Raw genomic sequence first — 24,864 nt, 5'->3', positions numbered from 1 at the left:
AACAAGACTTCTATATTAAATAAAGGTGAGCAGACTGTTTTCCTCTGCGGAAATCATTCGCTACGTCTTGTAAATATGAATATAAATAAAAACGATTAATTTTTGCTGCATTGTCATCATAAATTGTAAAATAATTTGAAATTGAATTTAAAAATGATCAGTTACAGATAATTATTTACCTGTTGCATATCAGCTTATAAAAAATAGCAAATATATACATATAAATAAGAAGTTGTGGTATGAGTGCCAATGAGACAACTCGCCATCCAAGTCACAATGTGTATAAAGTAAACAAAGTACGGCCTTCAACACGGAGCCTTGGTTCACACCAAACAGCAAGCTATAAAGGGCCCCAAAAAAATAATTCAAACAGAAAAACCAACGGTCTAATCTATATAAAAAAACGAAAAACGAGAACCATATCAACAAACGACAACCACTGAACAACAGGCTCAATCCATTTAAAAAAAAATAAAATGGGTTAATATAAATGTACAATCCATTAAATCCTGAATATATATAGTTTGGTATAAAGAAATATAAATTTACTAACCTTGATGCATGAAAAGATAATTTTGACCAATCGAATTAAGTACATCTTTGGATCAACATAATTTGTGTGTTTGCTTACTTATTTAACATACAGTGACCTCGTTCAAAAGAAGCAATACTTTCCTAACAAACGTGGTTGTGCAATAATTGCTAGTTATCATTTTATTTTCCTATCAATGTGGCATATCTATATACAGATGTTATAGTAGATACAACTGATGTACTCAATGTGTCATTCATCCATGTGCAAATGGCTGTTTTAAATATCAATAAGAGTTTATGATCTATACTTTGTATTTTAGCCGGGTGTCAAATGTTCTCTAGGCGCAAATGTCAAAAGGTCAAAAGTTTAAGATAGATCACCCAATTTGTGTTTGTCAATAACATTTTATTTTGATCAGAAATGTAAGTGTTTTGATTAAATGCTGATGATTTTAGTTTTGTCATTTTGAGCTACTTAAATTTTCATTGCAAGCAACATAGCCAAATTTTGCAATTTGTCCGTTTAATGACTATCGAACAGCGGTATACTACTGTTGCCTTTATTGCCCACAATTTTCAAATCTTCAGAGTTTTAAATAAATCTTAAATTAGCAGTCATACTTGTTCTTTTCTCTATTATAGTTCAGGATCAAGTGGGAAATTTTGGACAGATGATGTCATATGTGGAACAGGATCTGCTTACCCTTCAGGAGCATCTGAGATCACCTACAGTTTTTAGTTGGGTTCGTGTTGCTCAGTCTATAGTTTTCTATGTTCTGTTTTGTGTTTTGTGGTTCGTGTACTGTTGTTTGTCTGTTTGTCTTTTTTCCTTTTTAGCCATGACGTTGTCAGTTTATTTTCGACTTATGAGTCTGAATGTCCCTTTGGTATCTTTTGCCCCTCTTTTGAATCTGGAAAAACGTTATTTATCTAACAGTTGAAATTTTGACTGTGAGCTTTCGTTAACTGCAGGTATGTTGTGCTACATGCGGATATCAAACGAATGATTCTACATAATTTTATGTGGTTTTGTTCTTAAGTTGTGTTTTTACATCACTTTTTAATGTAAGGGTAGCGTTGTAGACGCACAAGAATTATAACCCCGTAATCACATGAAGCTGTAGTCAAGTTATTTGCTTTCCATCATTGTTATATTATGTTTTATCATATTCATTATTGACGACCATACGTTGTTAACATATTTATCATTTAGTGTTTATAATAAATAGCTGTTTCATTGGAAAACATACATCATTTCCGTATCATTATCTGATAATCAAACTAATCAAAGTATGTGCGTTCTAGGCGCTTTTCTGGATTTGCCTTCACCGGAACCCTTGAACTAAACAATTGAAAATCATGAAAGATAAATATTAAAACACACCAGGAGCCGTATGACCAAAGAGAAACTAAAAAAGATTACTTAGAGTCATCTTTACCTGGAGGAGTTAAAACAATAATGTCTTGACAATTTATGAATTCAACAACGGATAATTTAAAAAAAAGTATGACATGTTATAAATCATGTTGTTACCGATGCCCGGACAACTCGCCTGATGATACCCTCAGGGTTAATACTTATCTTTTTAATTTATCTTTCTAATGTTAAGCGTGATTTTATTTGGTTAAGGAATCATTCCTGATATGTTATTAACTGTTTTATTCTCGCAGTGATTTTTGTTCTACTTGAAATGTCAATTCAATTATTATGATAAAACTAGTTCATCTGATGTTTTCAAAAGTACATGAATCAATTTGCGTATGTCGCTGAACAAATTGTTCATATATATTTTCTTTTTCTAGAATTTAACTATACATTTATTCATATACAAGCTACTCTTTTGTACTTAAATAATTTGATTATCAAGTTCATTTCCTCGACTGATCTAATCAAAATTTTATTGAACTATAACATGTATAATCATATATGAAATTGCTGGATGTCATAACCATGAAACGCACAAGTGATATAATACAATTGATATATTGGTAAATTTATCTGAAATCATATTCATATAGGGCATATTTTATCCAGTATATTTTAGCATCATCGCAAATGACGCTGAAGTTGATGTGTACTTATTCAGTGCTGTCTGATTGAGAAGTAGCTGCCTTTTCTTGCAAGTAATATACTGTGACCCATCTCTTATGATAACACTTATTGGCTCAGTGAAGCTCGAAACTTGTACTCGGAATGAAATTCGTTATCGTAATTTGTGTTCCTCGAGGAACATATTGTTTTAATCTCAGAGCTATAATATATTTCATTTTCATATAATGGTGCTAATTTAGTGTTTGTTTTTTACTGCCAAAGAAGTAGTTTTGCTGTCGATGTTTTTATATCACACTTTATTCAAATTAGAGTATGTTCAATTTTGAAGTGATGTTTAATTGAACAATTTATAGTTAAACAAAGAAAAATTGATTAAAAGCATAATGTTATCATAAAACTAAAACCATAAGTGAGCATTTGCTATGATAAAAGAAAATTGAAAGGCTTTGTACGTTAAAAATGACAAGTGTAAAGGGCATATGGATGTTTATTGTTATAGTGACTACAATTATTGTGTAATAACGATGTTGAAAACCGACCAATGTTCAAACCTGACATCCGGAATTAACTCTTTTTTTATGATTGAAAAAAAAATGTTTGAATGGATTTTTTTCTGCATCGTTGTCATTCTTTTTTTTTATATTGCTATATAATTATAATCACGAACGTTCAAATGTCTCGCATAATCTTCCATAAAAAAATAACACCCAAAATAAAACAGACCAGAAACAGTTAAAAAAGAACATGGACAAACCATGACATAATGTGTATTTCATAAATAATAGAAACTTATTATCAATCAGACAGACATCCAGTTTGTTGACATGTATGGACAATTAAGTGCTTAAAGAGTATAATTTAAATAGTGATATATGTCAGCACATGTGGTCTAGTGGTATCATGCATAGAATTAAGACTGGCATGATTTGCAATGAAAATGCGCCCAAGTTCTAACCTTTCATATGAAACTCGTTTTTGAGAGGATCAAAGATCGTAAGTTAAAAGATAAAAGTTACATTATAAATGATCTTTAGGAGTTAAAACAGTGGTTAGTTGAATCTAAAAAAATGATATACTGTTTGAACAATAAAATGACGTAAGAGAAATTGGTTAAATATTACTTCTTTTAGTAATGCATTAGAATCTCAATACATTTACTGAAGTTCAAGAGTTGCAGCCGTAAATTGGGATTCTAAAAGAGAGGAGGAAAAATATACAAAACAAAAGAACAAAATATAACATACATACGGTCTGGGTTTATGTTTGATGTTTTTCTGCTTTGTATCAATCTGATGAGTTAAGCTTTATTCAACAGACTTTAATAGTTTGTTCTTATGTTGTGCTGTTACGCCACTGTCCCAGGTTAGGGGAGGGTTGAGCGCTCACAAACATGTTAAACCCCGCCAAATTCTTTATGTTTCTGTCCCAAGTCAGGAGCCTGTTGTCGTTGGTCGTCTGTCATATTTGTTTTTCGTCAAATGTTTTGTTATTAATTAGGCCGTTATTTTTTTCCTATTTTTCATGTCGGGGCTTTTATAGCCAACTATACGATGTGGGTTTTTTTTTCATTGTTGAATGCCGTACGGTTGCCTATAATTGCTTACATCCACTTCATTTGATATTTGGTGGATAGTTGTCTCATTGGCAATCATACCTCATCTTCCTATTTTTATATACATAAACTAAACTGAATCTAGCTGAATAGGAAAAAAAAATATTATCATATAGACATCCCTTGTCACCATCTTATGGTGTTTATATATCTCAACTTGTACGATTCGCTCGTGTATGTTACAACGTATTAGATTTTAGCGGAAATTTATGTATTACTGAAAAAATTATTACACCAGGGTTTTCTATATCATAAACTAGTCAAAAAATTTACTATCATTTTATCATCGGTACAAGGACATCATTCGTAAATATAACTCAACATGCAGACATCGTATACGTTCGGGTATTTCACATCCAATCTTTTATGGTAATATTCTTTACAAAGCACAAAAATGTCAGTATTCACCTCAAAAGCTAAGAAAACATTTAAACAGACTTATTAAGAAGGGATATAGTTACGATACTGTTGTCAGGTCATTAAAGATTGCATATTTTGGTTTTAATATTGATTCACTTATAGGGTCTTTGCATCGGAATTAAACACATTTGTTCTAAAACCAGTTGTTGGCATGACACGGGTTATGTTCTTCTCATATATCTTATGACGGTAGAATACTAAACCCCTTACAGGAGGGATTGTGCCTGATATTCATATGATGAAGACATAATCTTTCAATCAGTTTGATTGAGGTCTGGAGCTGGCATGTCAGTAACTGCTAGTAGTCTGTTGTTATTTATGTATTATTGTCATTTTGTTTATTTTCTTTTGTTTCCTATTCTGACATCGGACTCGGACTTCTCTTATACTGAGTTTTACTGTGCGTACTGTTGTGCGTTTGTTTTTACTACATTGGCTAGAGGTATAGTGGGAGGGTTGAGATCTCAAAAAACATGTTTAACCCCGCCGCATTTTTGCGCCTGTCCCAAGTCAGGAGCCTCTGGCCTTTGTTAGTCTTGTATCATTTTTAAATTTAGTTTTCTGTGTATAATTTGGAGTTAAGTATGACGTCCATTATCAATGAACTAGTATACATATTTGTTTAGGGGCCAGCTGAAGGACGCTTCCGGGTGCGGGAGTTTCTCGCTGCAATGAAGACCCATTGGTGGCCCTCGGCTGTTGTCTGCTCTATGGTCGGGTCGTTGTCTCTTTGACACATTTCCCATTTCCATTCTCAATTTTAAAAGAAAAATAAAGGTTAATTAAAAAAAATCAATTTTCAAAATAATAAAGATTATGAAATACAATAACCACTAAAATTAGAATGAAGTAATATTTATAGAAAGTGGTTGAACCTGTAGTGTTGCCAAAATAATTGTAATCCAGTCATAATTCGTATTAAGTTTTAAGTTACTATATAGAATTTGCTTGGAGATTTTTTTGTAAACCTTAACATCAAAATCAACTTCAAGATATAAATATTGTATGCATAATCAGGAGGAATAATGATAAGCAATACATTTATTGTAGTAAGATCTAGGATGAACAGCTAGAGATGTAAACTGCGACTATAATGAAAAAATGGGTTGGATATACGATCAGTATTTAACATGCAACCAGCCCCCTACAAAACCCCAAAATGATATTTACAGAGTTTGCAATCATAGCTTGAGTCTACTTACAAATAACATAAACTGTACAAACTGTCCAATCATCTATTAATAAACGGTACTGTATTGTCAAAAGTTAGGAGAGTGTTTAGCGCTCACAAATAATTATTCCCGCCTCATTCAGAATGTTCTAGTTCCAAATCAGAGGCCTGTATTTCAGTGGTTTGTGTTGGTATCAGTCGGTTATGTCTGATTTTCGGTTAATGCTTAGTCAGAAATCAGGATTTTTTTTTGTCGTTTGAATTGTTTGACTTTTTGTCATATCGGTACCTTTAATTGCTGACTACACTGTGTCGGTTTTGTTGTTGTTGAAAGACGTATAATACATATGACATATAAGTACTTAAATCAACGTTATTTTCACTATAATTGCAATAGTTGTCTCATTGGCAATCATACCACAGCTCCTTAGTTTATGTTATGTGCTGAAACCAAAACAGTGATACCAAACATAGGAATGTCCTTTCCATGAAATGGTCTACTTAATGTGTGTGATTACAATCTAAAAAACTGAGACATGGGTATGATATTAATACGTTATCAAAACTAAATTGATGATCAAGGTGAAAATTCTTTTTAGAATTTAAAGTCATAGAGTTACAAAAGTTTATGTTCGTTTGAAAAACGTAAAATCACAAAAATACTGAACACCGAGGAACATTCAAAAAGGAAAGTCCCTAATCAAATGGCAAAATCAAAAGCTCAAACACATCAAACGAATGGATAACAACTGTCATATGCCTGACCAGGTACAGGCATTTTCTTATGTAGAAAATAATGGATTGAACCTGGTTTTATAGCTAGCTAAAATTCTCACTTGTATGACAGTCGCATCAAATTCCATTATTTTAACAACGATGCATTTCTTTTTTCAAACATTTTAAAAATCAGTTCCTTCATATCACTAATACTTGGCTGTCCACCATATCACCTACGTATAATCTTATATATCTCACAACTTCAGTAAAAGATCGCATTTGTTTTGTGATGAATGAAACATAACGCATGACTCGTATTTTGATGTAAGTCTTCTTTTCGTGTGTTGTACAAATAAATTGCTAACCTAGAAACTGATCAAGGACAAATTTGTCTATAAAACAAACTGATGTCAATCTGGTGACACATTGTAAATTAAATATTGTTTACAGCAGATTAATTGCGTACTGACCTTCAATAGGGCATCCGTATTTCGTCGAAGTATATATTTAAATATCTTTGGTTCTTGATTTTACATTCCTTGATATATATTATTCTTAATTACTCAGAGATGTTTTCTAAGATTCAGATGGAAACATTTATTGTCAACATCTGTTCTTCAGATTCCAACTAATTCAATTTTGTTGGTCAAGAGTAACGGAAAACCGACAAACACGTTTTCAGTTATTAGTAAATAACATAAACCACTCATTTCTTGGAATAATGTGATTATATGTTCATTAAAGTAAGACGATAAAAAAGCAAAGACAACAGAAGTCCAAAAATGTAATAAAAAAACAAGTGAAAAAAAATCACATATTAAATAAAACTAACCAATACAAAAACAAAACAAAATTGAAACAAAACAAATTCAGTGATTTTGATGCACTAATGATTTAAAATGCAAAATCAGACCTTTCCCTGCAATGACCCATATTTCAACCAATATAATATAAGATGCATCTAAAAAATCTCACATTTTTTTTCAATAACGATTTGATATTGTTTGCCTTACTAGGTTAACTTTTTACTACTACAATACAGTTTTAATGGTCGAAATTTCACCTTAACGGCGATCCTTATAATTTCATTAAATAATCGCTTTATTCATCAAAAGATGTATTGTTTCGTTCTCTGAAAACAGTGTTTATTTCTTTTTTGCATGTCAAATGTTGGGACGAATATTTATATTGAAGCCATCGTTAAAATATGCAGTTATATTATTCATATTTGAGCGTTATAACTAAAAGTTACCCATAATACATGTGCATAATTAAACAATTATAACTCACAGATTTAAAATCAGTATCAGAAAACGTTTTACACTATAAATATGTCATATCTTTGAACTAATACCATTCAAGAAACATCTTCCAAAATATTAAAATACTTTTAATAATAATTCGATCCATTTGATTCGCGTTGTAAAACTGTTACTTGCTCACAAGGAAGCTATTAAACCAAGAGTTCCGAATGGTGAAGTTGAAAGCATCCCTTTGTATATTTTACGGTCGCGTTGGTTGACCGTTATTGAACATATGTTATAAAGATGACAACAGATATGTTCCAATGGTCGTAACTTTCGCCTCTTTTTTTTCTTATTACCTTATGAGTTCCAAGTGGTGAAGTTGAAATCATTCCTTCGTACATATGCATTTTACGGACGCCGTCACGAGTTTGTTTACCGTTATGGAATATCTGTTTCACAGATGACAACGGATATTTTTCAATTAACGTAACTACAATCCCGTTCCTTTCCCCCGAATGTGACCTACCGAATTAGACATATCATCGGGTTCGTACTTACATCAGCCACACGACGGATACCACATGCGGAGCAGAATATGTTTAACCTTCCGGACACCTGAGATCACCCCGAGTTTTTTGTTGAGGTTCGTGGTGCTCAGTATTTGGTTTTCTATGTTGTGTGTTCGTGTAATGTTGGTTATCTGTCTGTCTGTCTGTCTGGTTTTTTATTTACTTTTTTAGCCATGGCAGTGTCATAGATATAAGAAGATGTGGTATGAGTGCCAATGAGACAACTCTACATCCAAGTCAAAATGTATAAAAGTAAACCATTATAGGTCACAGTACGGTCTTCAACACGGAGCCTTGGCTCACACCGAACAGTAAACTATAAAGGGCTCCAAAAATTACTAGTGTAAAACCATTCAAACGGGAAAACCAACGGTCTAATCTATACAAAAAAACGAGAAACGAGAAAAACTTATGAACCTCATTAACAAACGACAACTACTGAACATCAGATTCCTGACTTAGGACAGGTGCAAACAAATGCAGAGGGTTTAAACGTTTTAATGGTACCAAACCTTCACCCTTTTCCTGAAACAATAGTGTAACATCACAACATAGAAAGACACACTATAAAATATCAACTGAAATAGCTGAACTCAATCAAAGGACATATTAACACAATTGAACATACACTGAAAAAATAAATTTGACCTAAGATACAATGTAAATACAAAATAAATAAACTAAGGAAAGAATAATAAAAGTAACATGTTATATCGGTATGAAATGTTAGACAATTAAAGAAAAACAATATGCTCGAACAAAAATATCAGCCATTTGCAATAACTTTAAACACAGGTAAATGAAAATAATTTTGTTGTTCGGTATACGTGTACAGTTCCAATATCAGTTTATTTTCGACTTATGCGTTTGGATGTCCCTTTGGTATCCTTTGCCTCTCTTTTAATACAACAATGGTTGAAATGTAACAAGATACTTTGACGAATATCTGCATATATTTGATCATAATAGTTAACGAGTAATACGAAAAGTTCTGCTTTCAAATTATTTCTACGAAACTTAACAGTTGCTGTAATCATTGCGTAGATTATTTTTCTAATCCTAGTAATTCTATTGTTGTAAGTTCCATCATCAAAATGAATAAAATATCTATAGTAAAGGTTTTTTTATTGAACAAATGTGTTCTTTTTGTATATATTGATTGTCCCTGTTGTTTTTGAACAGTTTCCATGGGTAGTATTTACAAAGCAAATGATATTGTTTTGATGTTTAGTTATTCAATCTTTTGAATATCTTTAGTATGTGGATGCCGATATACATGTTCTTGTATTCGTTTGAAAAAGGTCACTTTCTGTATACCCTTCATATTACAAACCACATTTAAGTTTTGTCTTTGTTACCAGGTATATAAGGTTCTGAGTCGACCTGTTATAATACAGACTGAAATAATTTATTCTAATTTTATTCCAGTAAATACAATATGAAATGTTAATGTTTTGCCACATTGCATTTAAGGATATAACTTTCCCAGATGCATGCACCTTCTGAATTTGAAGGTAATAACCACATCATTTTATCCTTATGTTTAGGATATAACTGTATTGTATTTCAAACTCCGACGGCATCAGTTGGTGATTTGATGGTCGCAAATTAAGTTTACTGGCGACGCGTTAGCAGAGCTAGTAAATAGATATTTGCGAACATCAAATAACCAATTGATGCCGTCGGAGCTAAAAATACAATATTGTTATCTCCATTCTAATGAAACTGACAGAAAACAACGTCAAATCATACAATTAAAAAAACTGTCAAACATCGTCTGCGCTTGTGCGGACGTTTGAATAGCATCAATTGTGAATTGATGCAATGAAAATTGGTGATGTTAACCAATCAAAATGAACGTTACAAACGATGTTGCATTAGAATGACCTACAGTTGTCAACTTCTTCATCATTTTGTATCTGGTTGAGAGTTGTCTTTTTGACAAATATATAACATCTTCTGATTTTTATATAGAAAAACCACGTTTGCCTGTTGCTGGAACATTCATCTATATTTCGCCATATAAACCTTTCATTGTTATAGTACATATACACTTTTTGTAATCAATGGTAAACGCATTACGGAAAGAAGATCATGTCAACGCATCCTTTACTTTGCCCTTACTGCATGTTATATCATTAAATCAAAGGTGTTCAAAGTACGCGACATTTTAATTCGCTTTTTGACTATGTTGTATCTTTTAAAGACTTCTGCAACAAATTCAAAGTAATTGCGTTATTTTCCCTTGAGGGAAGTCATTCGCTATGTCTCATGTGTTGTAAAATGAATATGAATGAAACCGATTTTTTTGCCGTATTGTTATCATAAATGGTTTAACCTTAACATGTTAGAATTGAATATTAAGAATGATTGGCCGCTGGTTCGTAATTACCTTTTGCGTATAACCAGTATATTCAATGTATAACAACGTAAATATTTTCAGTTTGTAGAATGCAATATAACGGTTTTAATGGCTTGAAGCATCTTGCAATATATTTAATGTTTGTGTGTGTTAAATATATAGCATACAGTCCCGTCTTTCAGTTAAAGTATTAATTTCTCTAGCAAACGTGTTTATGAAATAATCGCTAAATTTCATTTTATTTTGCAAACAAACAGTTCGGTATCAATATGCAAATGGTATAGTATATGCCACTGTTATACACGTAATTTTAAAACAGATGGGTCCTAGAAGTCGACTAAAAATTAAATATATAATTCAGTGTGTCATTCACCTATATTTCACATGGCTCTTTTTATATCAATCAAAGTATATGATCTAAATGTTGTATTTTCTCGAAAAAGGTCAAATATTGTTTTGGTGCAAAATTCTGCCAAATCAAGGTCAACAGTTTACGATTGATGAACCATAAGATTCTAAATTTAAAAAGTTGTGTAAAACTCATTGCCTGCCAATTTGCATTGGTCAATGATATTTTATTTTTATCAAACAATGTCATCTATATCATTTGGGAACTGGTGGAGATTTGTCTATATGGCAATCATACCCCATCTTGTTCTTTTTATAATGTTAATACTTTGATTGAATGATAATGGATATGTTTAAGCTACTTACAATGTTTATTGTCATCAGCGTAGCCAAACTTCATAGTTCGTCCATTTGCCTACAAAAGGCTTCGAATTAAATACAAAAATACCAGTTATACTTATTCTTTTCTGTATTCGAATACCCAGCAAACACAAAAATATTTTTTTAAATGTTATTAAAATGTTATGTCGAATGTCATGACAATATCGCCAAAAAATGTTGGAAAAATATGAAAGTGTATGGTTGAACATATATCGCAAACACATTTTCCAAAATATTTCCTAAAATGTTGGCATAATATAATTAAAATATTGTTAAGAAATATCATGATAATGTGAAAAACAATGGCGTAAAAAAACATTTTGATAATCTTTTTTAAAATATTTTCTCGAAACATTTTCCAAACGTTTGAAAAATATTATGAACATCAAATAATGTTATAAATATGTTTTGGGGACATTTTCTTTCCAGTGCCTGAAAAATGTTTTTAAAATGTTTTTAGAAGATGTTTTTGGTTGATATCTATATCATATCAATATAAAATTTTCTGTACTTTAAATTATGTTTCCAGCTTTTTAATATAACACATCATTAGTTTAATAGATAAACAAAGATTCATTCTATATACAAACAAGTAGAATAAATCATTTGTTTTACTAAACATATGACAATTCACAATTCAAAGTATCTGAACACAGGAAGTAAATACAAGTTTTGACATATCCAAAATGGCAGACACAACTCATCATTGATGATCATGGTTAAGCCACTAGCCAAATATGAAGGTATTCTGTTCTGCACATCACAGTTCATCACTATCAAACAGCTCACCATATATGAACTCATCCAGTTCAGCAGCATTTGGAAAATTAGTAATGAAAATATTTGTTGGACAAAGATAGATGGACAGACAGCCACTGCAATAAAGCCCACATTCCTACTGAATGCCAATGGTTTTTTAATGATTAGTTTTTCACTCTAAATCTTTATTACCTCTAAAATACACATCATACACATGCCATCCTGAACATGCATGAAATATTTGCCACTGGACATTAGGCAAACATCAACCAATTCATTATACACATTTTAAAGTTGAGGTTACATTAACTTGAACTTGTGTCACAAATTCAGATTTTTCAAAAAAACTTCTCCATGTTCTCCATCTTAACAAAAACGTTACACTTCTGGTAGGATTATATCAAAAGTCAATAATTGGCTTAAGAGATAAAGAGCAAAACACTATTTTGCATCAATAATTTGATTTATTTAAGAATACATTTGAAACGTCCATCAATTGTCTTATTCAGAATCACTTGGAATGTCTTGTGGAGTCTTAAATCTTTTTCTTGTGCCATGCTTCTGAAAAAAATTAATAAAACAATTTATTAATCTTACATTTTATGATTTATATATAAACTTCTAAAATATTCCTTTATTAGTGAACAAATCAAGATTCCTTGAAGAACACACAGCCCCCCCCCCCCCCCCCCCCTCTCTAAAAGTTTGAAACAAATAACAAGTAGTCTCACACTGAACAATGATCATGATGAAGATATTGACAAATTCTAATATGGCATTTATGTTATCCTTTTAATAATATATATACATGTATATAGCATATAACAGGATCAAATATACAATGTACAGAACAGATAAAAACCTTTTCATTCAATCCATAAAAGGCTTAATTGCCATTCATTAAAGCTGAACTTCACTTTGTAAAAAGAAAAAAATATAAAGAAAATTGGGACTTCAGATGTGTTTAGTCAAGAGCCTGTTGTTTTCTTATACTCATTGATTGGTGTCTATCATATTTGTTTGGTGTATTGTTTTGATATAAATCAGGCTTTTTGTTTTCTTGTTTTGTTTTGGGTTTTTTTTGGGGGGGGGAGGGGGGGGAGGGGAGGCATTTTATCATGAGGGGCCTGTAAAAGCCTGCTTCATTTCATATCTTACATGTATTGTCTTTTTTAATTATTAAAATCTTTACGGTGACATTGGATACAGTTTATATTTGTTAGTTGTATCTAAGGGCATACAATCACTACTAGGGGTAGTGGTAAATTATAACTATTCAAAAATTTACATATTGTGTTTCGTGATGTTGCTAATAAAACTCAAACTTTCGGGGAACACACATACGTAATTAAATCAGATGTTTATATTTTAAAGCATTTTCAAAGGAAAGCAAAGATGTTGTTTATCATTTTTATGAAAGCACACTGTTGAAAGCATGATTAAAAAAGAACAACTTTTTTCTATATTGTCACAAAAAAATAATTTAATTAACATGTTTAAAAATCCAGATATCTTTTTCTGTATTATTGTACTGTTGATGCTAAAAATTTGAATTAGAATGTGAATATATATGAAATGACAGTAACCTTGTATGGAAATCTTACCGGGTACTTCAAAAAAAAATGTTCCTCCTGAATGGTTGTGTCAACTTGTGGACATTCCAAAGTAACAGTGCCACTTCCAAATTGTTAACCTGCTTATTGAACTAGTCCTCTGTGGCTTTTCTTATAGCTAAGGGCCTGCTCATGTTGAAACAAAAAGATAACTACATTTTTGTTTCGGTTTCATAGACATGATAGAAAACACAAATCAGTTATTTATCTTGTGCTTAGTGTTAATGTTTCATGTTGTACTTTTTTTTTGCCCTTCAACAGTCTATTGAGTCTTGCCTTTTGCAACAGTTGCTGTTGTTTATGTGACATGTCTGTCATTATAGCTTTTTGCTTTTTATAATGTGTATTGATATAAATTTAGGCCACTAGGATTTTTTGTTTGTTTCAATTAACTTGGAGAACACATTTTGTTTGTCAAGGCCTTTAAAAGTGCACTATACAGAGTGTGTTTTCTCATTGTTAAAGGCTGTACATGTACAGTGAGCTATAATTTCTCATATCCAAGTCATTTAAATTCTGGTGAATGGTGATTCTAATATGACGTCCTTGTTACGCTTTGTAAACAAAGCCGTGTTCTAACTAGCACAAAATATGTTTTACACATGCGCACAAATTTACTGTTTATATTCTCTGCATTTTCATTGTTATTCTGATAAAATATATACATTTTAGCAGCTGACATGAAACTTTTATGATATGTTTTTATCAAACAGCATATATTTACCCTGTTTTTATATTTCAGCTTACGCTCAGTGTAAAATGTCGACAAATATAATGCCTACCCATGTTAAAATGAGCATAGAGCATGACATGAAGGAATCAATTCTTAAATAGCTGCATCATTGACATTGACAATACACCTTATCGCTATGTGGAAATCTGTCCCTATTGACCCGAGGATCTGTCCCGCTTGAACTTCTGACATCATACATTGTACAACGATCACGGGATAAGGTGTATCAAACACAAGGCACATCTACTTATTTATATCAATGCCATGGACAAATTCATTATTGGTGTACGTGGATCCTCGAACAGTGACAGATTTAGGGGCCCCCAACCCCCTTATAGAGCTACATTGTACATATAAGATAAATACATGAATACCTAGACTTCACTATTTTACAAGTATCACTCCAAACATTGGCCTGCCAGCCAGGCACAGGGGTTTGTTACAATTTTCCGGCTTTACTATCCACACGAACCCCGAAAAAATCACGGGTTCGTATGGATAGTAAACCCGGCAAATTGTAAAAACCCATGTTAGCCAGGGCCGGATCCCCCTTCTTTTTTCAAAATCATCGATCCGGCCTGAACTGTTGAAACAGATGTATTGGTTCCGATTATGATTGAAACACACATTTAATGCACAAGTATCATCTTAGGAGTTTAATCATTCTTACCGAGTGAGTAACAAACAATTTTCTTCGCTCTTCTTGGTATAATTCTTTGTGTTTCAAATTTTAAACTTCGCATTTCCGCAAACTGGTTCCCGATATTCACATGTGAAAAACAAAACATTCAGGTTGTGTCTTCTGCACCAATTCCGGAAAAGGTCGGTTTTCCGTAATGCATTACGAAACGAGGGCAGTTACATTTAATCGACAGTTTTCAATTCTTCATTTCTTAAATATACATGAACGAATTAAATAAACATTAAAGAAAAGCGATTGTTTATAAATACATTATTTTTAATTTAAAGTTGAATCTTTTGAATTTTGATATTAGAAGAAATATAATCGGCTGACTTCATGCTTAATAAGATGATGTAGTGTGTCTAGTGTTATTTAACTTATAATGAAAAAAAAAACAACTAACTAAATTCCATAAAACGCTGTGTGTGGGATATTGAACAACGTTTTAATAAATGTTATTTTCATATCCGTAAAATGTTGAATAAAATATCAGTAACAATATTAAATAAAGTGTATGTCAAAATATTTTATCGAAAACATTTAACCGATATCTTTCAGTTGTTAAATGTAAAACATTTTCATTAAACGTTATAAAACATTTTATGTAAAATAGCAAAACTATATTTTCTGCAATAAATTTTTAGCCGAATGTTTTTGGGATATTTGGAAAATATTTACTTTAAATGGTTTAGCAATTCAAAATACCAATTGAAGAAAATATTTTTTTTTTATATTATAGAAATATGTACGGGATATTTCAGAACAATGTTTGAGAACGTGAATAAAAGATATTAGGAAATACTATTTTTTTAATGTTGTTAAAACATTTGACCTAAATGTAAGAATTAAAACATTTCAAAAACAATAAAATAAACATTTTTTTGATGTTCAAAGTATTTTATTGCAATGATTTCGGAAAGACATCTATATGACATTCGAAAAATGTTTTTAAAATGTTATGTGTTTGCTGGGTAGTTCAGGATCCCGAGAGTAATTTTATATTTGAGATTACGCATTACCGCTTGATCATTCAGTGCATGATTTTTCACCACAAAGTTTTTAAAACATTTTCTTAATTCTTTCTTAGAAACAACTCGCTTTTGAAGTTTGAAAGTATAAGTAAAAATCTAATTAGGAATTGGATATCAAGTTCTTATTGTTACGTTGATGATGTTTACAGTCATATATCTTGTCGATGGTTTTAAATTTCGTACATTCTTCGGATTGCTTTAAACGCTTGTGTACTTAATAGTTTGGAGGTGAGCGGATGGATATTTAAGTGTGGGACAACATGAATAATTTAAAAGTTGAAATTTGTGCTTTCTTTTACTGTTGGTATTTTGTGATAATTGGCTTATTTCAAAACATATCACATCTCCTTATAATAATCTGAAACTTAACAAAATCTGTGCGTCTCCTACACTTTTATGGATGTTTACCAGAATCCTCGAACCAAACGATTGAAAATCAGGGAAGATAAATACTGAAACAATTCAGGATTCGTATGACCGAAAAGAAACCGATCAAATTATTTAAAGTCAACTTTAACCGAAGATGTTAGTATAATAGTTTCTAAAATAATCAACGGAGAATCGAATAAAAGTATGACTTTCATGTAAATCAAATTTTGATTTCAAAATGATTTTGTTTAATGGAAACCTTGATTTTATTCCGTTTAAGATATTGATATAATGATTCCTGACATGTTATAAACTGTTATTAATATCGCAATAATTATTTTTCTTTTGAAAATGTCTTTTTAATTATTAAGATAAAGTTCGATAAAACTTGTTCATCTTATGTTTTAACAAGTACATTAACCAATTTCCTTAGGTCGCCAATATATTTATATGTTTTTTTTCCAAAATTTAACTGAATAATTATTCATATGGAAGCCACAGATTTGTACATCAATAATGTAATAATCAAGTTTATTTCCCGACTGATTTAAATAAATTTGATTGTACTATAATGATGTATGAAATTGCAGAATGTCATAATCAGAAAACGCACATATGATATCATAAAGTTGATATATTGTTTTATTCAACTCAAATAATATTCATATAGAGCAGATTTTATCAAGCATGTTTTCGAAATATTGCAAATGATGCTGAAGTCAATATTCTGCACATGTTCTTGTTTATAGCTGACAGTTTAACAAATATGTTCTTTTTCTTTTAAGTATGATGTTGTGACCTAACTCTTATGATACGTTAGCTCAATGTGAACTATAAACAACTGTTATATCAGTGGACGGTTAAGCTACCTAAAAAACCGGGTTTTACTCACCAATTTCTTCGGAAAAAGGCCTATACCAAGTCAGGAATATGGCAGTTGTTCCGTTGCTTGGGAGCATTTGATTTTGTCAGGTTTTATGAACTTCCTCTTTCTGAATTTGCTATGGAGTTTGGTATTTTTGTCTAACGTTTTTACTTGTTATCTCTGACCTACAAAACTGAACTCAATTATGATAATAAATGGTTCCCAACGTCCAGTGTCAAATACTGCATGCATATTATGACAGGAACATAGTAATATGTTATTAATTTTGACCCTTCTTTCTTCATGTTGTAAAAGACCAAAGCAATGATTCACATTTTGATCTTGTTAATTTACAATGAACAGTCCGCAGGAAGACATGTTACCCTACCCCGGACATATTATCTGTACATGAGTTGACCGGTCTTTACCGGTCAAGGTGATTCTCAACATGTATCTTGAAATATTGCCCATTGGAAGTTAATGTTCTCAATGCTCTTCAACTTTTACTTTATTTGGGATTTTTAAAATTTTTGATTCAAGCGTCACTGAGGATTCATTTACAGACGAAATGCGCGTCCGGTGTACAAATTATAAGCCTGGGGTCTACGATGAGTTTATTTAAAAACGAACATTTTTTTTTTTAAGAGTTTCGTAATCATTTACTACCTATTTATGTGTCATAACAGTATCAAAATCAGGAACCTGCAAATCAGTGGTTATATCTGTTTTTAGTTTAATTTTGTCCTTAAATCAGGCTGTTGTTTTTTGTCGGTTGAATTGTTTGACATTTTGTCATGTCGGGCCCTTTAGATCCTGATTATACGATTTGGATTTGCATATTGTTAAGTGCGGTCAGTGACCTATTATTGATTAAATCCATGATATTTTGACTATTTTGATAGTTGTCTCATTCATACCACAACTCCTAAGTTTACATAATGTACTGAAACAATTTAGATAGTGAGACCAACTTAGGAATGTCCTTTTCATGAAATAGTCTTACTTATATACGTGATTGCATATATCAAAACTTAGATAAGGACATGATAATACTACTTCTTTAAAAATAAATTTAAGATCTAGGTGAAAATTATTTCAAGAAATTAAATGAAAGGGTTACCAAAGTTTTAGTTTGTTTTAACATTTTTCTCTTTTCGAACATTTTTACAAATAGTTCCTTCATAGTCTTAACATCAAAGCTATTACTTGGCTGTCAGTCACATCATTAAGCGTTTACCTCACAACATCGGCAAAATTTTCCATCTTTTAAGTGATGAATAAATCATTCCGCATGACTGGTAATTTGATTTAAGTCCTCTTGTCGTTTTGTTGAACACATAAAGTATTAGTCTAGAAATTGGTCAAGGGCAAAAAAAAAAAAAAAAAATAACAATTTCAATCTGAAGACAATTTGTAAATTAATAACATTAACAGTACACATTGTATTTCACCAGATGCGAATGTTGACAAATGATGTCTCATCAGTAGTTCAAGAGGCCTAAATATTTGAAATGCCAAAACATATAACAATCGTTGAATATTGTTAACAGCAGATGAATTGTGTACTGACCTCCGTATATCGTGACAGTATATATTTATCTAGCCTGGAATACGTGCTTCTTCTTCCTTGAAATCTTTTTTTTAAATTTTATTCGGAACATTTTCTATTTTCTAGCTTGAAACCATAATTGTCAACTTCTTTAATACATTATATGTCCTTGTTGTTATACTGGTCAAGAGTAAGGAAAAGCTGATTAACAAAGAAAATGACACGTTTACAACTATTATTAAAAAAAAAAAACAATGCAGTTCACGGAATAATATGATTGTATGTTTATTGAAATTAAAATCAAACAAAAATAATCAAAGGCAGAGGCACAAAACCTTTCATGAAATAACTGTTTCCGCTTGTCCCATGTAGAAACGACTAATGCCAATGAAACTCTTGAAATTCGCATTTGTCTTATATAGTTTTATGTGATATTGGAAGGTTATAACTGAATTGTAAGTACAATTCACGTGTTAAATAGAAATTGTATAGCTAACAAATTGAGAATCCATATCGGAAATGTTTTACACTAATGAATATTTCATGTCTTTCATGGTTATGATAACGGAGTATTCAAAAAGGTTCATGCTTTCATATTATTTCTACGCAAGCTGTAATCGTGGCGTAGATTTTTGTTCAATTCTCAACATAACGTTTTTGTATCTTCAATAATCGAAAATGTATAAAAGATCTATAGGAAAGCTCTGTTTGTTGAACAAAAATTGTTTTTCGTTGCATAATGTATATGTCAGGTCCATTAGAGGTGATAAGTAGATGCCTTAAGTTAAGATGTTTTTGGTGTCAGCACTTATTATTTAAATGTCTATCCCTTTCAAACGACGAGACAATACAAGTCATTATATTCACAAAAAGTAAAAACAGATAACAGAAGAAGGAGTAAAACTCAATATCAAAAACCGAAAAATCTCATCAAGATCCATAAGAAGTATTATAAAAAGCCAACCAAATACCACTATTAACTTTTTGAATGAGCAACATTAACTCAACAAAAAATAGGAGATAAGCCTAACTCTGTGCTCCGAAAGGGCTGGAAGCTCTTGTTCAGCTAGGCCGGCCAAAACATTAATTCTGCTCTGAACGTTAATTTAGACCAAAACAGTTCTTAAAAGACTAACAAAAAAGTAAGTACACCATTTTCATACTTTCAGTCAATTCTCAGACTTATCCATTGTACCGGTATAAATTTATGTATATATATATATATATACGCTTCCATATAAGGATGTCAAAGGTTTTATGTGGTGAAGTAGTTAAATATACTTCTCGCGCTATCAGTGGAAAAAAGTTCTCCAAATGTTCTCCTTACCCATGATATTGTCAAATTATATATGAGTGTCCCTGTTGTTTCTGAACAGTTTGTTGGTGTTTTATAAAGTTCGTAATGTATTGAGTTTTGGCTAAATGCTCGTAAATCAATCTTTTGAATTTCTTTGGTCTGCAGATGCGGATATATATATGTTCCTGTGTTCGTCTGAAAAAGTCCAATTCTATATACCCTTTATATTCAAAACCATATGCAGGTCTTTTGTCCATGTCACTAGGTTTACAATTTTGAGTTTTTCAAGTTCATGCAAGTTATTTTTTAGAAAAGTGAGAGTAAAAAATCCACCGTTTGTTACTGATTGAATTAGTGAGTATTAAGTGCTAGTGCCTTGTCTCAATATCATAGTAGATCAACTAAATTAGAGAAAGGTAACAACAGCTCAAAATTGCATTGTATTAGGGTTATATTTATGAAAAAGGTAAGACAAATATATTCCAGTCAAAGAATTCTTCTGAACAAAACTAATTTACTACCGCCGTGAATACATCAGTAACAAATACCAAACATGGAACGAAAACATAAACAAAATCTTAATCAAAACAAAGTAGGTATCATCATTTGACAAAACTGAAGATATGATGAAGAAAATTAAATGGGGGCAGTTTCTTTAAAAGTGAACAACCTATAGCTGTAATAATTAAAGATATGTACCGCGATCAATGACAAACTTTCTATTTCATCAATACAGCAGGACAAATAACCTCTGCAATCAATGTGAAAGTAAGAGAGGTGAGGTATGATTGTAATTAATGAAATATATTTATACAAGTTTTTTGTTTTCTATTTGGTATTAGATTAAAATTAAGATCCATTTTGTTACATCTGTGATCCGTTTATTTGTCAATCGCCATGGCAGTCAGCAGGGTTTAAGAACATCCGTTGTTCGACCTGCTACTCAAATGCGTTTTGTTAAAATATACTTTTTCACTTTTTGGTCTTTTGGAAAATGTTGTTTGTGCTGTATTTAGACCCCTCTACCAAGAAATTTGTTTTGCATGCACACGTATAAAAATTGCAGTTTTTAACCAACGCAATCATAGGTTTGAACGTTGTTTTCAATTTAGACTTGTTTATATTTTTTCGTTTGGGCTTGTATTATATTTGCCTTCGGGTTTAAATGATCCGTTCATCCTATTTCGACTGTTCAAAATTCAAGAGTCAATCCCAAATTGAGATAAATTATATGGCCTTCCAAATACCGTTTCGATTCCTAATATCACTGAAGAGACATTAATTGTCGAAATCCGGATATGGTGTACAAATTTTTGCACCTCATGTTTGCGGTATACCGTCTTTTCAGCAAGTTTTTTGTTTTCTATTTGGTATTAGATTAAAATTAAGATCCATTTTGTTACATCTGTGATCCGTTTATTTGGCAATCGCCATGGCAGTCAGCAGGGTTTAAGAAAATCCGTTGTTCGACCTGCTAGTCAAATGCGTTTTGTAAGAATATACTTTTTCACTTTTTGGTCTTTTGGAAAATGTTGTTTGTGCTGTATTTAGACCCCTCTACCAAGAAATGTGCTTTGCATGCACACGTATAAAAATTGCGGTTTTTATCCAACGCAATCATAGGTTTGAACGTTTTTTTCAATTTAGACTTGTATATATATATGTCTGCCTATGTGTAGTGACAATTGCAAATTATACCTTGTCCATCGGATTTCTTATGATTAAGAAATACCAGGCGTTAAAATATGTATAAAGTGCCTAGAAAATCAACCTAACGATGTTAGAGTAGATCTGTTTCTTTACTTCCTCCCCGAGCGGGGCTGGAACCTGTACTTTGTATTTCTAACTTCTAGGCGGTGTTGTCGTAGAAGTTAGAAATAAAAAGTACAGGTTCCAGCCCCGCTCGGGGAGGAAGTAAAGAAACAGATCTACTCTTACATCGTTAGGTTGATTTTCTAGGCACTTTATATATATATAGCTCAAACATATAAACATCTTCAAGTCACCGTAAGGTCTTTATTCATGAGTAAAACGCATGCGGTATCATCATCTAAATAAGGGCGTGGATAAAAAAGGAGAACAACAAAGAAAATCATACTGACTTACAATAGTTTTTGATTAAAACAAATAAAACAAATTTTTGTTTAGTATACATACAAAGTACGCGGTACGGTTCATCGGAACCTGCACTTTGTAAAACTTTTAGTCGAATATTAAAGAAAAAGATTCCAACGAGAATTACTCATGTACTAAACCTGATATATGCACACAGGTTTAAAGTTTTTTAAACGGTAAAAACATGTTCTTTCAAATATAAATGTATACAATCATATCTTTAGAATACGATAAATTGGGGGATACCCTTAACTATGTTGAAAGAGAGAAGTATTGTTTGTTTTACAATCGCATGTCTCAACAGTAAGTTAAGCTACGATACGACTGCTAATGACAACACTTTCCACCTGAGTTCAAATGATGTATATGTTAGCAATTATAGGTCACTGTATGACCTTCAACAATGGGAAAAACCAAGTCAGCTTCAGACGGCCCCGACATGAAAAATATAAACAGTTCAAACGACAAAACTATCGGACTAATTCATAACCATTCAATTTACGATAAACAAACACGACAAACAGGAACATACGACAACCACTAAATTAGAGGCGCATAAAGAATGTGGCGGGATTAAACATGTTTGTGGGCGCCAAAGCTTCCGCATTAGGTGAAGAACAACATAAAAATAATCTGTAAGAAACAGTTGCAAATGGCTTAACTCAATAGATTACTAAGAAGCACAAAACAACTAACATAAAAACGTTAGAAAAAAAGGACCTATATAGGAGTACTCGCATTTACTGAAAGCTAGACTAAGTGTAATACCAATGACAACTAATAAATAAAACAATGTCCTCAAAAACAAAAGTAGCAATCAGTACAAATCTACATCTTCAGTGCAAAGACGTCATAAACAGTCTCATAAAGGTATGACCTTGTTAAATGCCAAAATATAAGTAAACAGTATTGACAGGATGTATTATCCTGAGTACTCGTAACTCTACATATATAACAATATATGTTTAGTAATTATCTTTCTAATGAAGTCGCTTCAAAACATTAGTAGTATTGTAGATTTCAGTAGTATATGAACGATACACTTAGTCACATATACAGAGTGTCTGTGCTAGCATTATTTTGTATGGTTCATTTTTATAATACATTCAACAAACATACTATAACTTACATCCACTTCATTTGAACTTTGAAGGAGAGTTCTCTCATTGGCAATCATATCAAATCTCCATATTTTTATATATTCCTTCTCTAAAGCCTAGGATGGAACTACTGTAGGCAATGCTGGAATTTAGACTATCGTGATTGTTCTGTACAAGCCATTTGTGTTCTGATGCATAAGCTTTTAATGCATTTGGCTTCACAAATTTTAGTCATGTTAATACAATGTCTGATGTGATCCCTAACACTTTACATTAGATAGGGGGAATGGCTACTTGAAGTCAATTCAAAGTTACTTCATCCAAACAAACAATGAAATGTTCGGTTTACAAACTGCCGGTCTGTAAAATATGGATTGAAATTATTGATTTGTTTTAGTCAGATCAATGCTGAATGTAAATATTTTGTCAATCCAATCTGAATATAATGATACCTCCCCCAATGTACATTGTAATTCAAAACGGGAAATATCTACTTCAAGTTAAAACAACCCACCTTTTTTTAAACCAAATGCTTATCACTAGCATTGTCTGGTTCCTTTTTGTTTATGAGTTGCTTACTCATTGAAGAGTTCCAGATATCTTCTGATGTGTATAGTGCAATAAACTAATTTATCAAATGATATTACGCATTTCGGATCTCATATCATGTCAAGGTTCTTGGTTGCGTTATCTACGTGCTTTATTATTGGATTAAATGTGTTAGAAGTATGCGACCTCTAATTCGCTTTTTAATTACATAATACCTTATACGACTTCTGCTTCATTTAAATCTAATGAGACTCTTTCCCTCTGTGACAAACACTTCATTATGCCATGTAAATATCTAATAAAAGACTGAAAACGATAAATTGTCGTCAAATAATCATCACGTAGGCTTTTACTTCAACATTCTGGAATATAATTAAAAAAATGTTATGTCGCTTGTACTTTATTAGTTTTTACGTAATAGTTTAAACATTACGGTATTTCAATGCATTCCAGTAATCACTAGATATTTTGCGGTATAAAGAATTCAATACTACATCGTTTGAAGCCCGGACAGAGAAATTGTTATCAAATTTAACAAAGTATAGCAAATATATAATATTAATTTGAAATGTTAAGTAGCTTGAAGTTTCATGCGATTTATTTTAATTTTGTGCCGCCGGACACAAATGCCACCAAATGGTAGATTGTCAATAATTTAGTTGAGAGAAAAAAACGTGTAAATTCATGATTGTAAGGTGTAAATGTCATTCTGACAGGTTTCATCTGACCTTGATCTCATTTTCATGGTTCATTGGTCAATGTTAAGTTTTTTGTAATTTGGTCTGTTT

The sequence above is a fragment of the Mytilus californianus genome, unplaced genomic scaffold (assembly GCF_021869535.1).
Source record: "Mytilus californianus isolate M0D057914Y unplaced genomic scaffold, xbMytCali1.0.p SCAF_6, whole genome shotgun sequence".
NCBI classification, from domain to species: domain Eukaryota; kingdom Metazoa; phylum Mollusca; class Bivalvia; order Mytilida; family Mytilidae; genus Mytilus; species Mytilus californianus.
Note: the sequence above shows the minus strand (reverse complement) of the source record.